This window comes from Mobula hypostoma, chromosome 5 (genome assembly GCF_963921235.1).
Source record: "Mobula hypostoma chromosome 5, sMobHyp1.1, whole genome shotgun sequence".
In the NCBI taxonomy this organism is placed as follows: domain Eukaryota; kingdom Metazoa; phylum Chordata; class Chondrichthyes; order Myliobatiformes; family Myliobatidae; genus Mobula; species Mobula hypostoma.
Window position 1 is genome coordinate 117,091,442 of NC_086101.1, and position 22,308 is coordinate 117,113,749.

The 22,308-nt window shown below is 42.5% G+C and overlaps 1 protein-coding gene across 1 annotated transcript in view; it reads right to left on the reverse strand.

Annotated features, from left to right (window-relative positions):
* Positions 1 to 22,308, reverse strand: part of LOC134346960 (phospholipase D1-like) — a 176,938-nt gene that overhangs the window by 141,690 nt on the left and 12,940 nt on the right. The window lies entirely within an intron of this gene.

Genomic DNA, 22,308 nt, shown 5'->3' on the forward strand with positions numbered 1-22,308 from the left:
GAACTTCAATTCGTTACTCTGCGAGGTTTATTCGTCTCCGCGCCAATCTGTGGCTGTGGCCTGCAACAATCACAATGTGAACTCACCTTTGTGAACTTCAGTTCTGAGTGCCAGTTCTGCAAGACATCTGTCAACTCTGTTAGGCACATAGTCTCATGGGATGGAGGAGCTACAGAACTGTCAATGATAGAGGTGGTGACCATATGGCTAAGGCCTGAGAATTTGAGTGCTCTACACTCCTTCCTTGGATTCTGTGGGTACCATTGGAGGTTCGTGAAGAACTGGTCCAAAGTGAGTCACCCTTTGAATCAGCTTCTGTGTGGTTACCCTCCCTTGGGGAAGAAAGGAAGGGAGAAGAAAAGGAAAAGGACAAAAGTTTATCTTAGTTCTTCGGAGCAAGATGGGATGCAAAATGTGAAGAGGCCTTTCAGTTGCTGAAGGAGCTGCTGATGAAAGCACCTGTGTTGGATTTTGCAAACCCCAAATTTCCATATGTATTGCACATGGACGCCAGGTGAGAGGGCTTAGGGGGCTTTCTATATCAGGATCAGGGCACGGGATTGAAACCTATCGTTTTTGTCACCTGGAGTCTGTCACTCTCCGAGCGATACTACCCCATGCACAAATTGGCATTTCCGGCATTGAAATGAGCTGCGATGGTTAAGTTGTGATTATCTATATGGTGCCAAGCTTGAGGTGAGGACTGACAACAATCCATTGACTTATATCCTGACCTTGGCGGAATTGGATGCCACAGGGCCATTGTTGGTTGGCAGCGTTGTCTGCTTACGATTTCAGCCTGAAGTACCAGCTGGGGTGTCAGACATTGATGTGGATGCATTGTCCTAACATGTGCGTGAAGGGCTGGACATGGATGGAGATTGAGAGAGCGTTCCTGCATCTGGAATTAAAACAATGTACCATTTTTCCACCATGGGGAAAATCAGAGCCAAGGACAGAGCAGGATGGAGCTGTGGATCATTAGGGAGCTTCTGGTTGCACCATTCCACAAGCTTACTGCAACGTGACCGCTCTGAGTACAAAGCAGCTGCCTGAGTTGAGACCAGGGGAAGTGGCCACCGTTCAGCAAGATGACCCTTGTATCGGTGCTGTTCGGTCAGCTGTTGTGAAAGGAGACATGGCCCAAGTTGAAAAGACAAAACACCCTGCCGTACCTCTACTGCTGAGGGAATGGAACAAACTGGAGTTGCGGAACCAGGTACAAACATCAGGGTTGTACACTTCGGCACGTGTAACCCTGACATTTATTGCTTTACAGCACCAGTCAATGATCAGCAATCGGGAATCAATTCCTGCCACAGTCTAAAAAGCTCTGTGTGTGGCTGGATATGTTTCTTCCCACATTCCAAAGACATATAGTTAGGGTTAGTGAGTTGTGGGTCATGGCTACCATCAGGGAGGAGGTACAGAAGCCTGAAGGCACACACTCAATGATTCAGGAACAGCAGGCTCCCCAGCACAATCCTCACTGATTTCATTTGGCACAAACAATGCATTTCACTGTTTGCTTTGATGTACATGTAACAAATAAAGCTAATCATTAGAACAATACCGGCTCCTCGGCCCATGATTTTGTGCTGATCCTTTCACCTACTCCAAAAGCAATCTAACCCTCGCCTCCCACATAAGCCTCCATTTTTCTTTCATCCACATGCCTATCTTGGGTGTTGGGGTGGAGATACATCTCTACCAAAGGAGATGTAAGGTGCTCCTTCCCTCAACTAGCCTGCAGGTCACCCTTGGGCAAGGTGTAGCACCTGCTTAGACCCAGAGATCAGGGTCATGTGAAGTCATGGGAGCAGGTGGTGGATGGTCGTATGATCAGCCGGTGCAGATCACAAGTCCTGGTTATGTGACCACTGACACCAGGCAGACAATCTCTGAAGAGTATTGATAATGGCTGGGGTGACCCAACTTGTAAAGACACTGCCTGGAAGGCAACAATGGCAAACCACTTCCGTGGAAAAGTTTGTCAAGAACAATCATGGTCATGGAAAGACCACGAATGCCTACATCATATGACATGGCACATAATGAACAGATGATCTACCTAGCTGAGAGTCTCTTAAGTGCCCCTAATTATTCTGCCTCTACTACAAGCCCAACAAGGTGTTCCACACATCCACCACTCTCTGTGTAAAAAATCCTACCTCTGATATCCCCCCCTATACTTTCCTCCAGTCATCTTAGAATTTTGCCCTCTTGTGTTAGCTATTTCCTTGGAAAAAGTCTCTGGCCATCCACTCGATCTATGCCTCTTATCATCTTAAACAACTATCAAGTCACCTCTCATCCTCCATTGCTCCAAAAGAGAAAGCCCCAGCTCACTCAGCCTTTCCTTATAGGACATTCAAAGATTCAAAGTACATTTATAATCCAAGTATGTACGGAGGATACAATCCTGAGATTCTCTTCCCAAAGTCAGCCAGGAGACAAAGAGACACCATAGAAACCATCGAACACCCAACGGGGTGGGGGGGGGGGGGAAGAGATGGTGAGAGAGAAGGAGAAGGAGACAGAGAGGCAGAGACAAAGAGAAAGATCAAAGGTACATTTGCATTTAATGTCAGCAAAATGTATACAATATACATCCTGAAATTATTCTTCTTCACAAACATCCACAAAAACTGAGGAGTGTCCCAAAGAATGAATGACAGTTAAATGTTAGAGAGGCAGACGGGAAGAGGGGCAGGGAGAGAGAGTGAGGGTGAAAAGGGGAGGGGGAAGAGCAAGTCAAATGCAGGTACCTTGTCAGATTAGAGCTGTGTTCTCTAAGCCAGTGTTGACAGCAAGGAGTCAACATTCATTAAAAAAAAGGCATGCTGTGTGATAGCAAGGAGCATGCCAATTAATAATTAAGTGGATTATATTACACTGGTTAAATTGAGATTTAATTATAGACAATGATAGTAATTTCCGATTAAGTTACAGTCTTGTGTGGCAGAAGAAAAGAAAGACCCATGTTTTCAAAGACACCAAAGATTTGGCAGATGCTGGAAATCTTGAGACACACACACACACACACACACACGGAACTCAACTCGTCAGGCCGCATCAATGGAGGAGGATAAACAGCTGCTTTAGGACTGAGATTCATTAGAGACCTGCTGAGTTCCTCACATTTCTGTGCAAGTGTTGCCCAGCGTTTTATAGGACCATAAGACATAGGAGCAGAAGTAGACCATTCGGCCCATTGACTCTGTTCCACTATTCAATCATGCCTGGTTTATTATTCCCCTCAATCCTTCTCTCCATAACCTTTGATGCCCTGACTAATCAGGAACCCACTGGCTAAAGAAATTCCTCTTCATCTCTGTTCTAAACGGATGTCCCTCCACTCTGGGGTCGTGCCCTCTGGCCCTAGACTCAACCACTGTTTCTTTAGTTAGAGGGTGGTGAATCTGTGGAATTCAATGCCCGAGTCACCTGTGGAGGCCAAGTTATTGGGTGTATTTAAAATGGAGGCTGTTGGGTTCTTGACTTGTCAGGGTGTCAAAGTTCACTGGGAGAAGGCAGAAAAATGGGGTTGAGAGGGATAATAAATCAGCCATGATGGAATGATGGAGCAGACTCGATCAGCCAAATGGCCCAATTCTGCTCTCTTGTCTTATAGTCTTACAGGAAACATCCTCTCCATGCCTTTCAATATTCAGTAGGTTCAATGAGATTTCCCCACCCTCCATTCTTCTAAACCGCAGTGAGTATAGGTGCAAAGCTATCAAACACTCCTCGTGTGGGATCACTCTCATAAACCTCCTCTGGAGCCATTCCAATCCCATCACATCACATCCTTTCTTAGATATGGGACCCAAAGCTTCAAAGCTTAAAAATAAAGTGACTTTCACAACAAAGCACTTTTACAGATAGTCACAAGCAGATATTTGTTTGGATGAGACAGACCAACAGCACAGGTGCAATGTGGAGGGATGCCACACGCTTTCAGCTTCTGCCCTTCACCTGTGACATGTTTGTCCTCGCTATTAAGGAACAGCCCAACCCAATTAGATTAGATTACGAGGACATGCCATCCTCTTTTATTGTCATTTCGTAATGCATGCATTAAGAAATGATACAATATTTCTCCAGAATGATATCACAGAAACACATGACAAACCGACTGAAAAACTGACAAAAACCACATAATTATAACATATAGTTACAACAGTGCAAAGCAATACCGTAATTTGATAAAGAACAGACTATGGGCACGGTAAAAAGTCTCAAAGTCTCTCGAAAGTCCCATCATCTCACGCAGACGGTGAACCTCCAGCGCCGCCAGCTTGCCGATGCAGCATCCTGGAAGCACCCGACCACAGTCCGACTCCAAGTCAGTCTGAAAACTCTGAGCCTCCGACCAGCCCTCTGACACCGAGCACCATCTCTGCCGAGCGCCTCGACCCCAGCCCCGGCCCCAGCAACAGGCAAAGCCGAGGATTTGGGGCCTTCCCCTCCGGAGATTCTCGATCGCACAGTAGCAGCGACAGCGAAGCAGGCATTTCAGAAGTTTCTCCAGATGTTCCTCCATGCTTCTCACAGCTGTCTCAATCAAATCCGGATTGTGCACGGCCCCCAGTTAACACATAATTGATATCATTTGGAACGGCCAAGCATGCTGTGTCGCACTGCCATCTTCTCTGATAATTTTATTATCAAAGTACATATATGTCACCATGTACAACCTGAGATTTATTTTCCTGCAGGTATACTTGGCAAATCTACAGAATTGTTAACTATGACAGGGTCAATGAAAGATCAACCAGAGTGCAGAAGACAACAAATTATGTAAACAGCAATAAATAATGAGAACATAAGATAACAAGATAAAAGAGCCCTTAAAGTGAGATCATTGGTTGTGGGAACATCTTAATGTTCAAGAGTCTGATGGTTGAGGGGTAGTGACTGTTGTTGGACCTGGTGGTGCAAATCCTGAGACTCCTGTACCTTCTACTTGATGGCAGCAGTGAGGAGAGAGCATGGCCTGGGTGGTGGGGATCTCTCATAATGGAGGCTGCTTTCCTGCAAAACCACTCAACCAGCCAATCTATCTCACTCCAGTATACCTCCTCATTGCCATCAGAGTTTCTGCCAAGGACAGCAATGCCATCAGCAAATGTATAGATGCTGTTTTATTAGCTTTACTCCCTATCAAAGTCAATCTTCATTTATGTAAAAATAGCTCTAGGTAAATAAATATGGGTTTGCTCATCCAAATCTGTTGATGAACCAGACAGTCAGTGTTTTATATAGTGCAGATGGAAGCAGCAAGTTACAAAGAGACGCTTATAATTCGAGCATCAGTGGCTGTAGATTTTAATGTAGGCAAATCAGCTTTGTCTACATTGTTGATGGCAATATTCTGTGGTATTATTCAAACATTCAAATGTTTATTTATCAAAGTATGCATGCAGTATATAACTTGGATTTGCCTTCTCCAGGTAACCACGAAACAGAGAAAAACCATGGAGTCATTCAAAGAGAAACATCAAACTCACCTCCCACACAACAAAGAATGGCAATACGATGATCTACTCCCTCCCCACAGAAAAACACAAGAAAATTGAGCCGAAACCCTTCTGCCCCAGCAAAAAAAAACCTAATAAAATGCAACAACGACATCGACCCCAAAACCCCTCACCTTGCACAAAAAAAACGAGAAAGAACGGGCAAAAACAGAACATAAAAACCATAAGACTAGAAAAAGTCCACAGTCCATTAACACAATGCTCACCTCAAACTCAACTAGTACTGTGGCTACAAGCATGGGTCAAAGGCTGCAGACTGACCAAACGCAGAGTCATAAGACCGTAAGATGTTAGAGCAGAATTAGACCATTTGGTGCATCGAGTCTGACTGAATAGGGTTGATTGCTACAACCTTATTCTCTCACCTTTGCCCATAACCCTCTTTTTCTTTTTAAATCTTTTTATTGAGTAAGTATACAAAAAAGGTAAGCCATATAAACATTAATACAATGTTAAAGTATAATAAAATTCCAAAAGATAACAATACCAAAAAGAAAATACTACAAACAATGTAATTTAAGCATAAGAAACCAAGATAACATAATAGTATACTAGATTTTATATATATCAATGGAAAAAAAGAAAAAAAAACCCCAAAAAAAAAACCCACCGTGCAACTAACTAAAAGCAAAGCAAAGCAATGGGCTAACTTGAAACCAAACAGAGTTAAACTTAAAATCACGTCCTCAATCCCGACCTCCATTAAAACAGTGAAAAAAAAACAAGAAGGGTAAATATTACATTAAATGAAAATATCGAATAAAAGGTCCCCAAATCTGTTCAAATTTAAATGAAGAATCATAAAGGTTACTTCTAATTTTCTCCAGATTCAAACATAAAATCGTCTGAGAAAACCAAAAAAAGGTAGTTGGAGCATTAAGCTCTTTCCAATGTTGTAAAATACATCTTTTCGCCATTAAAGTAAGAAATGCAATCATTCTACGGGCTGAAGGGGAAAGATTACTAGAAATTTTAGGTAGTCCAAAGATAGCAGTAATAGGGTGAGGAGAGATATCTATATTTAATACCTTAGAAATAATATTGAAAATATCTCTCCAAAAAGTTTCCAAAGTAGGGCAAGACCAAAACATATGAGTTAAAGAGGCTATCTGCCCCGAACATCTATCACAGAAAGGATTAATATGCGAGTAAAAACGCACTAACTTATCTTTGGACATATGTGCTCTATGAACCACTTTAAATTGAATTAGGGAATGTTTAGCACAAATAGAGGAAGTATTAACTAATTGTAAAATCTGCCCCCAATCATCCACAGAAATGGTAAGCCCCAATTCCTGTTCCCAATCTACCCTAATCTTATCAAATGGAGCTTTCCTAAGTTTCATAATAATATTATAAATCATAGCCGATGCACCTTTCTGACATGGATTAAGATTAATTATCGAATCTAAAATATATATAGGAGGAAGCATTGGAAAGGAAGAAAGTATAGTACTTAGGAAATTTCTAACTTGTAAATATCTAAAAAAATGTATTCTTGATAAGTTATATTTATTAGATAATTGTTCAAAAGACATAAGGGAACCATCTAAAAATAAATCCAAAAACCGTAAAATACCCTTAGTCTTCCAAGTTTGAAAAGCGCGATCCGTAAAAGAGGGAGGAAAAAATATGTTACCTAAAATAGGAATCGCTAACCCGAATTGATTAAGATCAAAAAATTTTCTGAATTGAAACCAAATACGCAAAGCATATTTAACGATCGGGTTAGAGACCTGCTTAAGGCGTTTCGAATCAAAAGGAAGAGATGAACCTAAAATAGAACCAAGTGTATAACCCTGAACAGATTGTAATTCCAATGCTACCCATTTAGGAATAGATAGTATGTCCCGGTCAAGTAACCAAAATTTCATATGTCGAATATTAATAGCCCAATAATAAAATCTAAAGTTAGGTAATGCTAAACCTCCATCTCTCTTAGCTTTCTGTAAATGTATTTTACCCAGTCTCGGATTCTTATTCTGCCAAATAAATGAAGAAATTTTAGAGTCGACTTTATCAAAAAAAGATTTAGGAACGAAAATTGGTAATGCCTGAAACACATATAAAAATTTTGGCAAAAAAAACCATCTTAACTGCATTAATACGACCAATCAAAGTTAAATATAAGGGAAACCATTTAGATGAAAGTTGAGTAATATGGTCTATTAATGGTAAAAAGTTAGTCTTAAATAAATCTTTATGTTTACAAGTAATTTTAATCCCAAGATATGAAAGGTAATTATTAATCAATTTAAATGGAAATTTATAATATAAGGGAAGATGTTTATTAATCGGAAAAAGTTCACTCTTACTAAGATTTAATTTATAACCTGAGAAAAGACCAAATTGTGCTAATAACTCTAAAACAGCAGGAATAGATCTCTCAGGATTAGAAATATATAAAAGTAAATCATCAGCATAGAGTGATAATTTATGGGACTTTAATCCCCGAGTTATCCCAGTAATATTTGAAGATTCTCGAATAGCAATTGCAAGAGGTTCTAATGCAATATCAAATAATAGGGGACTAAGAGGACAGCCTTGTCGAGTACCACGAAAGAGAGGAAAAAAAGGTGAGTTTAAAGAGTTAGTACGAACCGAGGCTACAGGGGAGTGATATAACAGTTTAATCCAGGATATAAATTTCAAGCTAAAATTAAACATTTTAAGCACCTTAAATAAATAAGGCCATTCTACTCTATCAAAAGCTTTCTCGGCATCTAAAGAAATAACACACTCAGGAACATTTTGTGAGGGAGTATAAACGATATTTAACAATGTACGAATATTATAAAAAGAGTAACGACCTTTAATAAAACCCGTTTGGTCTTCCGAAATAATAGAAGGAAGTACTTTTTCTAGTCTATTTGCTAATAACTTAGAAAAAACTTTAGAATCAACATTTAATAAAGATATTGGTCTATAAGATGCACATTGAGCAGGGTCTTTATCCTTCTTTAGTATTAAAGAAATTGATGCTCTATTAAAAGATTCCGGAAGTTTACCAAGTTTCAAAGAAGCCTCAAAAACTTTATAGAGCCAAGGAATCAATAAAGAAGCAAAACATTTATAAAATTCAACGGTAAACCCATCAGGGCCAGGAGCTTTCCCCAGATTCATAGAAAAAATAACATTCTTAATCTCATCCATTGTAATGGAAGTATCTAATAAAGAAGACATATCCTGTGAAATCTGAGGGAAGTCTAACTTATCTAAAAAATCATTCATATATTTAGAATCTCGAGGAGACTCTGATTGATATAAAGAAGAATAAAAATCACAAAAGGTTTGATTAATCCCCACATGATCCAATATCAATCGATCATTTTGGTTATAAATCTGATTGATTTGAGATTTAACATAATTAGATTTCAATTGATTAGCCAGCAGCTTGCCAATTTTATCACTGTGAACATAAAAATCACTTCTTGTTTTCTTTAATTGGTTTACAATCGAGGACGAGAGTAGTAAACTGTGTTCCATTTGAAGTTCAGTTCTTTGTTTGTATAGCTCCTCAGAAGGAGCCATAACATATTTCTTATCAATTTCTTTAATCTTGTCCACAATTGCCATCTCCTCCTGCTTCTGTTTCTTCCTCAAAGCAACGGAATACGAAATAATCTGACCCCGAATATAGGCTTTAAAAGTGTCCCAAAGAGTGTTAACCGAAATATCTTCTGTATGGTTAATTGTAAAAAAAAGCTCAATCTGTTCATTCATAAAATTAACAAAGTCCGAGTCCTGAAGCAACAGCGAATTAAAACGCCATTGTCTATTGTTTGGTATATTGGCCATAATTTTAATAGAAAGCTTAAGTGGAGCATGATCCGAAATGGTTATAGAATCATAATCACATTTAATCACTGAAGGAATGAGACGAGAATCAATAAAAAAATAATCAATTCTTGAATAGGAATGATGAACATGTGAAAAAAAGGAAAAATCTTTTTCCTGAGGATGCAGAAAACGCCAAATGTCCGTCGACCCAGAATCAGAAAGGAAAAAATTAATCAAATTTGCAGATTTATTAGGTAAAGTCCGTAAAGGAGCCGAACGGTCCAAAGCTGGAGATAAACAGGTATTAAGATCTCCGCCCCAAATCAATGAAAACTCGTTCAAATTCGGAAACTGATCAAACAATGATTTATAAAATTCCGGACAATCCATATTAGGAGCATAAACATTAACCAAAACTACTTTTTTATTAAATAGTAAACCACTAACCAATAAAAATCTACCATTCGGATCAGAGATAATATCCTGTTGTATAAAAGTAACTGAGGAATCTATAAAAATAGAGACGCCTCGAATCTTAGCATTGGAGTTCGAATGAAATTGTTGTCCCTTCCAGAATTTGAAAAAACGTAGTCTGTCCCCCCTCCGTACATGGGTCTCTTGTAAAAATAAAATTTGTGCTTTAAGTCTCCGGAACACTTTAAAAACTTTTTTTCTTTTAATAGGATGATTAAGACCATTAGTATTCCAGGAGACAAAATTAATAATAGACTCCATAAATCCTAAAGTCAACCCACAACAAGGAGGATTGACAATAGGCGCGACCCACAAACCCGGAGAGGAAACAGAACATACAAAAGATACCGGGGAAAAGGACGCAACCAGTACTTCAATAATGTATATAGCCCAAAGAAAAACAAACTAAAACGTGAAGCCCCTCCCACCACCCCCCACCCCAAGACCCCAAGGCAAAATCTAAAGCAGACCCGCCAGAAAGAAGCAAGCGCTAAAACTACCCCCATGACTTCCGGTATACGCTCCCTAAAAAAAAGGTATAAATATGAAAAGGATCAGCTAATTGTAAAACAGTAAAAAAATAAGTAAAAAAAAGTTAGCTCAATTAGAATACACACAGAACAGAACAAAAGCCGGAAAATATATATTAAAAAAAACCACAATAAACCTCAAACTCATGAATAGACACAGCAACAAAAAAAAATAGGATTATTAACATAAAGTGATTATAAAAAGCAAAACAGAATAAAATTTTTTAAAAAACTACAAAATTTAAGGCCGCACAGGAAATACGTAAGATGACAAAAGGGAAGTAACCACCCAGAATCCCCTGGGAAAAGAAAGAAATGACGCAGTTAAAAAGAAAGTTTAGCAGCCATATTAAGAAATCAAAAGTAAACTTTTCTGCCCAAATGGGGCACAGAAAAGTTAAAACCAACCAATTCACAGCCTCCGATCAACGGAGAAAATTAAAAAAAAGGCAATTAAGATGTTGAAGATGAAAGTTGATCCAGATAACTCTGGGCATCCGATGGAGAATCAAAAAAACGAAGGGCTCCATCTAACATGCGAATCCTTAGACGTGCAGGGTACAGCAGCGCTGGTCTTAAATCCATCTTATAGAATTCCGACATCACGGATCTGTAACGGACCCGTTGGTCCCAGATTGGTTTACTGAAATCTTCCACGAATCGGAACTTAAGATCCGAAAAATCAATGAAACCTTTAGATCGAGCGAATCGAAACAGTCTCTCCTTGTCTTGAAAGTAATGAAAACGTAAGATAACATGCCTAGGTCTATCTGACCTAGACGAGTATGATGGGATTCTGTGAACACGATCCAGTAGCGGTGATTGGTCAGGAAATACAGTAGGGAATGCATCTTTTAAAAGTTGAGAGAAATATTTCATGGGGTTGTTAGCTTCAACGGCTTCCCTCACGCCAATCATTCGTAAATTCTGCCGTCGCATTCTAGATTCCAAGTCAGAGTTTTTAAAAGTCAAAAAGTCAAGTTTCTTCTTCATTACATTAATTGTTTCTTCGATTTTCCCCATCTTAAGCTCACTTTGTTGCGCGGATTTTTGAAGATCAGATATAGCCGACTGATGTTCCGCAATACATGTTTGCATCTTATCAATTAAATCGGCAATTTTCTGGAAATTAGTTGAGATTTCCGTATGAATCAGGTCTTTAACAAAGCCTGCAATTTCCGTACGAATCATCTCCCTAACAGAGGTTGAAATTTCCCTCTGAATTAACTCCGATATCGCTTTCAAAGTCACCGGTGATTCAGTCGGAGGGAGATCCGTAGCTTTCGGTTTAACCGGAGGTTTACCATCCTTGCCGTCTTTCCCGTTCTTAGACATAGCAGATCTAAGTATCATCCAATTGTCAGAGAATTCAGTTTAATTCAAAGTATTGTAAAAATTGATGCCTTAATAGTTAATTAAAGTATAGCTGACCATAGAGAAAAAAAAACTCAGAGGTAATGGAGCGAGTCAAGAACGCGACTTCACTCCATGAGCGCTACCGGAAGTCTCCACCTTTGCCCATAACCCTCAACCTCCTTACCAGGGAAGAATGATCAATCCTCCACTTCCTGAGGGGCTTGAGGCAAATGAGGCATTCCCCCTCCCACTCCACATTAACTGCATTTTACAGGAGCACCATTGACAGTGTCCTGACAAGTTGCATCTCCATCGGGTATGGGAGCAGCCGAGTATCAGACCAGAAGTCCCTACAAAGGACTGTGAGAACGGCCAAGAGGATCACAGGGGTCTCCCTACCATCCATCGGGGACATTTACCAGGAGCACTGCGTACACAGGGCCCTTAGGACTATCAAGGATCCCACCCATCCATCCAGCATCCTCCTTGACTGTCGACCATCAGTCAGGAAACTACGATGCATAAAAACTAGAATGGTCAGGATGGGAAACTGTTTCTTCCCTCAGGCCATTAGGCTTCTGAACTCCCTGCCACATTGCAACGTGTCACTGGTTTATCTGCTCTGAACCTTACAATATTTAATTTATATACTACAATTTATGTGGAATTCATCTGTAGCTTTTATCTTTACTTAGCTAAGTTATTGTGTGTTATGTGTACAACTGTGTTATTCACTCTGGTCTGGAGAAACGTTGTCTTGTTTGACAGTACAAATGTATATAATTAAATGACAATAAAGACTTGACTTGAATCTCTGCTTTAACTATGCCCAATGACTCAGCAGTGGTCTTAGATTACATTGGCTGCTTTGGCTAGGGGACGCTGATTTGTGTGATGAACTGGGCTGCATTTATATCTCTCTGCAATTAATTTAGCTATGTTGTAAACCCAAGTCCCTGAATACAAGGACTTAATAGTCCTTCATTTAACTGGTTCAGCACGACCGCAGTTCAAACTACAGTTGTCCATGAGCGGTGGGTTTTCGCACTGACCATGTGGCCTGGCATTTTGATATCTCCAGGAACAGCCTGGAAGACGTGTGCCTTCGGGGTGCGCCCCTTAGATGACCCCAGACCCTTGCCGATTTCACTGACTGAAGCGTCGTGGCAGACTGAAACATCGTGAGAGCAGGTGGTGCGCGCTGCTGTCGGAAGAAGGCCCCTTTACTCAAGCGATCTCTCCCTCTCCCCCTCACTGGGGGTACCAAAGTGCTGGGTTATGGACTGTAGTTTTTGATGGGATGTAGATCAAGGTCTCTTTGTGGGCTTTTCTGTTGCTTGCGTGGTGTGCAGGGTGGTGAAAGTGATGGGAGAATGGATGCTTCTGCTTATGCATGGGAATAGGAGAGAAGGGCGATTTTGGGGTTCTGATGTTTGTCATTCATTCTTTGGGGTTATTTGCCTCATGGATGTCTGTGAAGAGTAAGAATTTCAGGATGTATACTGTATACATTCTCTGAATCATTTGAACGCCGTGGGCCTGTTCCTGTGCTATACAGCTCTCTGTTCTACGTTCTATACTGCAAGGCCCATTGGTTTATGCTGACTCACAGAACAATCCCATTCCCACTGACTTCCTCTACAACCAAGTTTTAGAGAGAGAAATAGCACAAAAACAGGTCAATCAGCCCAACAAGTCTGTGCTAACCATCCATCACTCATTATCACTAATTCTATTTTATTCTTCCCACATTTCCAACAGCACCCTCCCAGACTCCACCCTTCACCCACACACTAGGAGGGCCAATTTACAGTGGCCCATTAACCCACCGACCCAGCACATTGTTGGGATATTCCCACGGGAATTCACCTCAGTCATACTGACAGCAGTCTACATTCTCCCCCACAGGCGGACGTGGAGTGTGCTCTGAACATACTGTATGCCAACATCAGTGAACTTGAGACCAGGTATCCAGAGGCTTTGCTCATTACAGCCGGGGACTTTAACCAGGCCAACCTCAGAAAGGCGCTGCCGAAGTTATATCAACATGTCTCCTGCCCTACTATAGGCCCGAATATACTTGACAACTGCTACACAGCAGTCAAGGATGCCTACCGTTCTGTCCCATGACCTCACTTTGGAAAATCGGACCATCAGGCCATACTCCCCCTCCCGGCTTACAAACAGAAGCTGAAGCGGGAGGTCACGGTGTCAAAAGTAGTGTCGCGTTGGACAGAGGAAATGGATGAGGTTCTCCGTGACTGCTTTGAATCGGTGGACTGGTTAGTATTCAAGGGCTCGGCAGCTAACCTCGATGAGTATGCCTCAGCTGTCACGGACTTTATTTGGAAATGCACGGAGGACTATGTGTCTCACAAGACGATCCGGGTATTCCCTAACCGGAAACCTTGGATAACTTATGAGCTCTCCCTTTTAAAAGCTAGAGCTGTGGCTTTTAGGTCCGGGGATACCCGTCGCTACACGGAATCCAGGCGTGAACTCCAGAAAGCCATTAAGGGCACCAAGAGGCAATGTCGAGCCAAGTTGAAAGCCCAGGCTAACCAGAGGGATGCCAGTAGACTATGGCAGGGTCTAAATGAGATCACTGGGTGCAAAGAAAAGGCTAGGAATATCAATAACTGTGGCACTTCTCTTCCTGACTAACTTAACGTATTCTACGCAAGATTCAAACAGAAGAGGAGCGTCCTACTCCCTCTGGATGAACTGGACCTGGTGGCATCGAGATTCATTGTCACCGAGGAGGACGTTAGAAGGACCTTCCTGAAGATAAATCCAAGGAAGGCGATGGGCCCAGATGGCGTCCCAGGACGGGTTCTCCGGGCCTGTGCAAGCGAGCTAGCTGGAGTGTTTGCTGACATCTTCAACTGCTCCTTGCTTCAGTCTGAGATCCCCTCGTGTTTTAAGAAGGCAACGATAATCCCAGTGCCGAAGAAGAGCAAGGTGGCATGCCTGAATGACTATCCACCTGTGGCTCTGACATCAATTGCTATGAAGTGCTTCGAGAGATTGGTTATGGCACACATCAACCACAGCCTACCGGTCAACCTCGATGCTTGCAATTCGCCTACCGGAGCAACAGGTCAATGTCAGATGCCATCTCTCTGGCCCTACATTCCTCCTTAGAACACCTGGAGAATAAAGATGCATACGTAAGGCTCCTTTTCATTGACTACAGCTCTGCCTTTAATATCATCATTCCAAATAAACTGATTCCTAAGCTCCAGAACCTGGGCCTTAGCACTCAGATCTGCAGCTGGATCTTCAATTTCCTCACAGACAGGACCCAGGCTGTAAAAATAGGGGACAAGCTCTCCTCTACAATCACTCTGAGCACCGGTGCCCCACAAGGCTGTGTACTCAGCCCCCTGCTGTACTCACTGTACACCCATGATTGTGTAGCCAAGTTTCTATCAAACTCAATATATAAGTTTGTTGATGACACAACAATTGTAGGCCGTATCTCAGGTAATGATGAGTTTGCGTACAGAGAGGAAATTAAGAACCTGGTGGCATGGTGCGAAGAAAATAACCTATCCCTCAACATCAGCAAGACGAAGGAATTGGTTGTTGACTTCAGAAGGAGTAGCGGACCGCACGACCCAATTTACATCGGTGGTGCGCAAGTGGAAGAGGTCAAAAGCTTTAAGTTCCTCGGGGTCAATATCACAAATGACCTGACTTGGCCCAACCAAGCAGAGTTCACTGCCAAGAAGGCCCACCAGCACCTTTACTTCCTGAGAAAACTAAAGAAATTTGACCTGTCCCCTAAAACCCTCACTAATCTTTATAGATGCACCGTAGAAAGCATTCTTCTATGGTGCATCACAACCTGGTATGGAAGTTGTCTTGTCCAAGACTGAAAGAATCTGCAGAAGATCGTGAACACGGCGCTGCACATCACACAAACCAATCTTCCGTCCGTGGACTCACTTTACACCGCACGCTGTCGGAGCAGTGCTGCCAGGATAATCAAGAACATGACCCACCCAGCCATCACACTTTTTGTCCCCCTTCCCTCCGGGAGAAGGTTCAGGAGTTTGAAGACTCATACGGCCGGATTTGGGAACAGCTTCTTTCCAACTGTGATAAGACTGCTGAATGGATCCTGACCCGGATCTGGGCCGTACCCTCCAAATATCCGGACCTGCCTCTCGGTTTTTTTTGCACTACCTTACTTCCCAACTTTCTATTTTCTATTTATGATTTATAATTTAAATTTTTAATATTTACTAATTTTAACTATTTTTAATATTTAATATTTGTAATCCAGGGAGTGTGAAACGCAGAATCAAATATCGCTGTGATGATTATACGTTCTAGTACCAATTGTTTGGCGACAATAAAGTATAAAGTATAAAGTATATGGGAGGAACACGGCCTCAGTGAACAACACAACCAAGGGCGACGTCCTCCGTACAGTTCACAGAACTACTTCTTTCACACTTTCTTTTTCTTTCAAACGTGGTTCTACTGATAAGAAGCCTGAAGGCAGGGTGGAAGCTCAGGATCAACTCAATTTCTTGACAATTAAAGTGTCAAGGAAGATTGAAAATCATTGAGGCGAGAGCACAAGGTGTTTTCAGTGTCCACCATCAGCTTCTTGCTCGCTGCTACTGGAAGGAAGAGTCTACTTGCGACAGTCAGTCTCCCTCTCTGCTCCTGGAGAAGGTCCTTGTATTCAGATGGTGTCTCCCTCTCTCTCTCTTTCCCTCAATTCTGTCAGAGGATGGTGCCGGAGACCTGGGTCTTGGGCAGGTTTTAATCAACGCAGCTTGTGGATTGAACTCTGTAGTTCCTGTTATGATGTGTTCCTGGTTTCTGGTCACTCCTTTTTTGTCGCTATTTTGGGTGATTTTGATTGGATAACCAATGACAAAGTGCTAGATTAAACTGAACTGAGCTGAGCTGAATTGCCTGGACTCTGTCGATGACTTTGTGGGTTGGTGTTTTATATTCTGTGATTTTTTTTGTTGTTTGCACTGTGTGTGTGTGTGTGTGTGTGTGTGTGTGTGTGTGGGGTGGGGGGGGGGGGGCGTGGTTTGATTCTTTTCTTTGAATGGGCTACATGGCTTTGTTTGTTTTTGTGGCTGTCTGTGGGGAGACGAATCTCAGGGTTGTATACTGATAATAAATGTACTTTAAATCTTGAAGGACCCAAGGGAAGCCCTGGAAGAGCATGCAAACTCCACACACACACACACACACACACACACACAGCAGATGCCAGATGAAGACCAGGCGAAGGGGCTCGGCCCAAAACACTGATGGTTCCTTTTCCTCCACTGCTGCTACATGACTCACTGAGTTCCTCCGGCCACTTAGTGCCTGGGACAACTAGCTATGCCACTGTACAGGGTACTTCTCCCTGGGACCAGTATTGATCACTCAAGTAGATAATGAGGGGTTTAATCACAGATCTATTTGTGGGAATGCCTGCTATTCAGCTACTAGCCTCAGGGTATTATAATACTGACAACACCTCAAACGAAAGACGGTAAGACATAAGAGCAGGTTTAGGCCATTTGGCCCATCGAGTCTGCTCCACCATTTCATCACGGCTGATTTATTTTCATTCTCAACCCCGTTCTCCTGCCTTCACCCCATAGCCTTTGACACCCTGACTAATCAAGAACTCATCAACCTCCACTCTACATAGTCCCAATGACTCGGTCACCACAGCTGCATGGCAATGAGTTCACACTGATTCACTTCCCTGAAATGTTGCAATTGACCCCACAGCTACCATATTTGTGGAAGTGGAGGGTGTGGGCTCAGTTGCAATGTGCGAGACGTGTTGATGAGTATGTGTTTGAGAGGCTGTAGTCTGAGTGCAGCTTGATGGTTCGAGGCAGAATTACAGTTCAGCATGGACTAGATGGGCTGAAGGGTCTCTTTCTGTGCTGTAGTGATCTATGAATCTATTCACCACTCTCTGGCTAGGGACATTTCTCTTCATCTCAGTTCTAATGGGACGTCCCTTTATTCCAAGGCTTTACCCTTGATGGAAGCATGCACAGTCTTCACATTCACCCTATTCAGGCCTTTCAGCATCCAGTAGGAAAGGAGACACAGAAAAGATTTGGCAGGTGATGGAAATCCAAAGAGAGAGAGACAGACAGACACACACACACACACACACAGAATGTTGGAGGATCTCAGCAGGTCAGGCAGCATCTACGGAGGGGAATAAAAGGTTGACGCTTCAGGCTGAGACCCTTCATCCGGACTGGAAAGGAAGGCAGCAGAAGCCAGAATAAAAAGGAGGGGATCTTCCCCTCCATTGAGGACACCTTCAAACGGCAGGTGGCGGCATCCATCATCATGGGCCCTCAGTATCCAGGACAGGCCATCGGGGAGAAGATACAGGAGCCAAAAGAGACCCACACTCAATGATTCAGAAACATCATCTCCCCCTCTGTCATCGGATATCTGAATGGACATTGAACCCATGAACATTACCTCATTATTAGGTTTTTGCGCAGATAGTTTTGTAATTTATAGGAGTAATTTGTAATTAAGGAGTCCCTACAGTGCTCTGCTTTCCTCCCACAGTCAAAAAAGATATATACCAGTTGTTAGGTTAATTGGTCATTGTAACTTGTCCTGTGATTCGGCTAGGGTCAAATTGGTGGGTTACTGGGGGGTGCTGCTCAATGGGTTGGAAGGAGCTGATCTGCATTGTACCCCAAAATGAAGAAATAATAAAGTGTGCCCTCTGGTTCCAGCCTGGGGAGAAGTTCATGGCAGTCTACCTTACCTATGGTTCTCAATCTCATAAACTTCTATCAGTATTCTCCCCTCAGCCTCTGACGCTCCAGGGAGGCTGGAGAAAACAATGAAAACAAACACAAGAGAAAATCTGCAGATGCTGGAAATCCAGAGCAACACACACAGAATGCAGGAGGAACTCAGCAGGCCGGGCAGCATCTATGGAAAAGAATACATGTATCAGGTGGCCTGAAACGTCGACTATGTTCTTTTCCATAGATGCTGCCTGGCCTGCTGAGTTCCTCCAGCATTTGTGTTGGTTGCATAGAGAAAACAATAGACCATTTTTTTGAGATACAGCACAGAACAGGTCCTTCCAGTCCTTTGAGCCAAGGTGCCCAGAAATCCCATGATGTAACACTAGCCTAACTACAGGAAAACTCTGTGGCCAATTAATCAGCCTCATGTGCGGCACCTTGTCGAAGTCTTTCTGAAAATCCAAGTGCAGAGCATCCACCAATTCTCCTTTCTCTATCCTGCTTGCTATTTCCTCAAAGAATCCCAACAGCTTTGTCAGGCAAGATTTTCCTTCAGGAAACTATACTGACTTTGGTCCATTTTATCATGTGCTTCCAAGTACCCTGAAACCACATCCTTAACAATCGGCTCCAATATCTTCCCAACCACGAAGGTTGGACCAACTGGCCTATAATTTCCTTTCTTCTGCCTCTCTCCCTTCTAGAAGAGTGGAGTGACATTTGCAATTTTCCAGTCCTCCAGAACCATGCTAGAACTATGTGATTCTTGAAAAGTCATTACTAATGCCTCCACAATCTCTTCAGCCACCTCTTTCAGAACCTTGGGGTGAAGTCGATCTGGTCCAGGTGACATATCTACCTTCAGACCTTTCAGTTTCCCAAGCACCTTCTGGACTTTTTCCAGGCTTACGGTTTTCATATCGGGTTTTTTTTTTAAATAAAAAAAAAATTCCCTGTTCCTTTTCTGTTTTGTTGTGCAAAGGGAGGGCGTTTGGGGACTGATGTTTTGTGGTGTTCAGTTAGTTTTGTTTGTGCAGGGAAGGGGTTGTTTTTTGGGGGTTGATGTTCCTGTCCTGTGGGGGTTGGTGGGGGGGGGGACGAAGGTAGATTGATGATTAGGATGCCATTCTTTTTGTGGGGGCGGGTGGGAGTGTTTGTTTCTCGCTGAACGACTTTCATATTCTTTCTTTGCTGCTTGGCTATCTGGAGAAGACACATTTCAAGTTGTACATGGCTACATGCTTTAACAATGAACTTGTGACCTATGACCTTCTTTTTAATAGCAACTGCACTCACTTCTGCGCACTGACACTCTTGACCTTCTGGCACACTGCTAGTGTCTTGGACAGCTAAAACTGATGCAAAATACTTGAAGTTCGTCCGCCATTTCCTTATCCCCCATTACCACCTCTCCAGTGGGCCAATAGCTACTCTTACCTCACCATACAGCTGAAATAAACTTTTGGTATCCTCTTTGATATTATTGGCTAGCTTATCTTCATATTTTACCTTTGTCCCCCCTTTTGGCTACATCTGAAAAATAAAACAAATTCCTGGAGACCAAGCTTAACCTGGAGCATAGGAAACCCAAGAGGAGAGCGGCAAACTGCTTCAATGGCCTGGATATCAAAAATAAACTCAAGAAACCGGTTCTCGACTCTGTTTACAGCTCATGGTACATCACCACGGCAACAGTTCCTTTCTTCTTCAATGTAAAATGGGAACTTCCCGTCAGCTTTTGTGTTTTATTACAAAGCGATTGGCAAGAAACTGATTTTGCCAGTGCAGAATGTGTTCACTGGGCACTGTTGATCAGAACTTCTTGTCAACAGTCCCTGGGGAAGGAGCGTGAGTCACTTCCGCTTTGGCTTTGTGGCTATGGAGATGACCAACATGATTTTAGTCATCTCTAGATGAAAGGCCTGGGCCCAAACCATTGTCTTTTTGGCATCTCCAGAGTGCGTTGGGTGTTTGATGTTTGAAGTACAAAGTACATACATGTCACCATATCCAAACCCGAGATTCATTTCTTGAGGGCATCCTCAATAAAGGCCACACCAACCAGTGTGCAGAAAACAAAAAACTATGCAAATACAAAAAGTAGTAAAATATAATAACAAATAAGCTATAAATATCAAGAACTTGAGATGAAGAGCCAGCAAAAGTGAGTCATAGTTTGTGGGAACATTTCAACGACGGGGCAAGTGAAATTGACTGAAGTTATTCCCTTTGGTTCAAGAGCCTGATGGTTGAGGGTAGTGACTATTCCTGAATCTGGCAGTGTGAGTCCTGAGGCTCTTGTACCTTCTTCCTGTTGGCAGCAGTGAGAAGAGAGCTGAGTGGTGGGGGTCCCCGTTGATGGATGCCCCTTTCCTGCGACAACAATCCGTGTAGATGTAGTCATTGGTGGGGAGGGCTTTAGCCATAATGAACTGGTCCATATCTACTACTGTTTGTAGAATTTTTCATTCAAGGCATTAGTGTTTCCATTCCAGGCAGTGATGCAGTCAACACAGCCTCCACCACTAAATATCTATAGAAGTTTGCCAAAGTTTTTGATGTCATGCTGAATCTCCACAAGCTCCTGAGAAAATAGAGGTGTTCCCGTGCTTTCTTCATAATTGCACATACATGCTGGGTCCAGGACAAGTTCTCCGTAATAATAACACTGAAGAATTTAAAATTGCTGACCCTCTCCACTTCTGATCCTCTGATGAAGAGTGACTCATGGACTCCCAGATTCCTCCTCCTGAAGTCAATAATCAGGGGGAGGCCCAGCCGATGCCAAGGGGAGATCTAGTGGAAGCTTATAAGATCATGAATGGACATAGATTGGTTAGACTGTTAGAATCTTTTTCACCCAGAGTAAAAGTGTCAAATACAAGAGGACATATATTTAAAGTGAGCGAGGGAGATTGATCCCAGGAATAACAATCTCGTAATTTGACATACCTCCTCTGGGCCCTCTCCAAATTTGGCATAGTGTTCACCACAGACATTGTGGGGAGAGAGCTGTTCCTGTACTGTACTGTGTTCTACATATTACCCTCTGTCTCCCACCACCAAGTCAATTCCGCATCCAAATAACAAGCTCATCATAAGCTCTAATCGATGAAGACGTGTGTTGGGCATAGCATACTCACCCTGCCGATGGAATGAGAGGTTTTTGTGGGGACACCATTAGTAGCATCTCTCCAGCATCTTTATCTGCCTGCAGGTTGCCCAGGTCTGAAAGGGAGGTGAGGGCAGGGATCACTACTACCTTGTAGACCAGGAACATTGTATTGGGCTTGAAGTAGCATCCTGACTGGCTGCAACATGGCCTGGAATACCTGGCACCAGTGCACAGGATCGCAAGAGGCTGTAGAGGGCTGTAGACTCAGCCATCTCCATCACAGGGACAACCTTCCCCACCACCGAGGGCATCTTCAAAAGGCAGTGCTTCCAGAGATGGCATCCATCATTAATGACCCCCATCACCCAGGATATGCCCTCTTCTCATTGCTACCAGAGAGGAGGTACAGGAGCTTGAAAGACCACACTCAATGCTTCAGGAACAGCTTCTTTCCCTCTGCCATCAGATTTCTGATCTGTCCATGAAGCCATGAACACTACCTCAGTGTTTTGCTCTTTTTATTGCACTTTTTAAAAAAAGATATTTCTTCAAAGTACATTTACTGTCAAAGTATGTATACAATATACAACCCCAAGATTTGTCTCCTTACAGGCAGCCACAGAACAAAGAAACCCAATAGAACTCATTAAAAAAAAAGAGACCATCAGACAGCCAATGTGCAGATAAAAAACGAATCATGGAAACAAACAACCGAAGTTCATGAAAGTAATTTCTCAGCCACA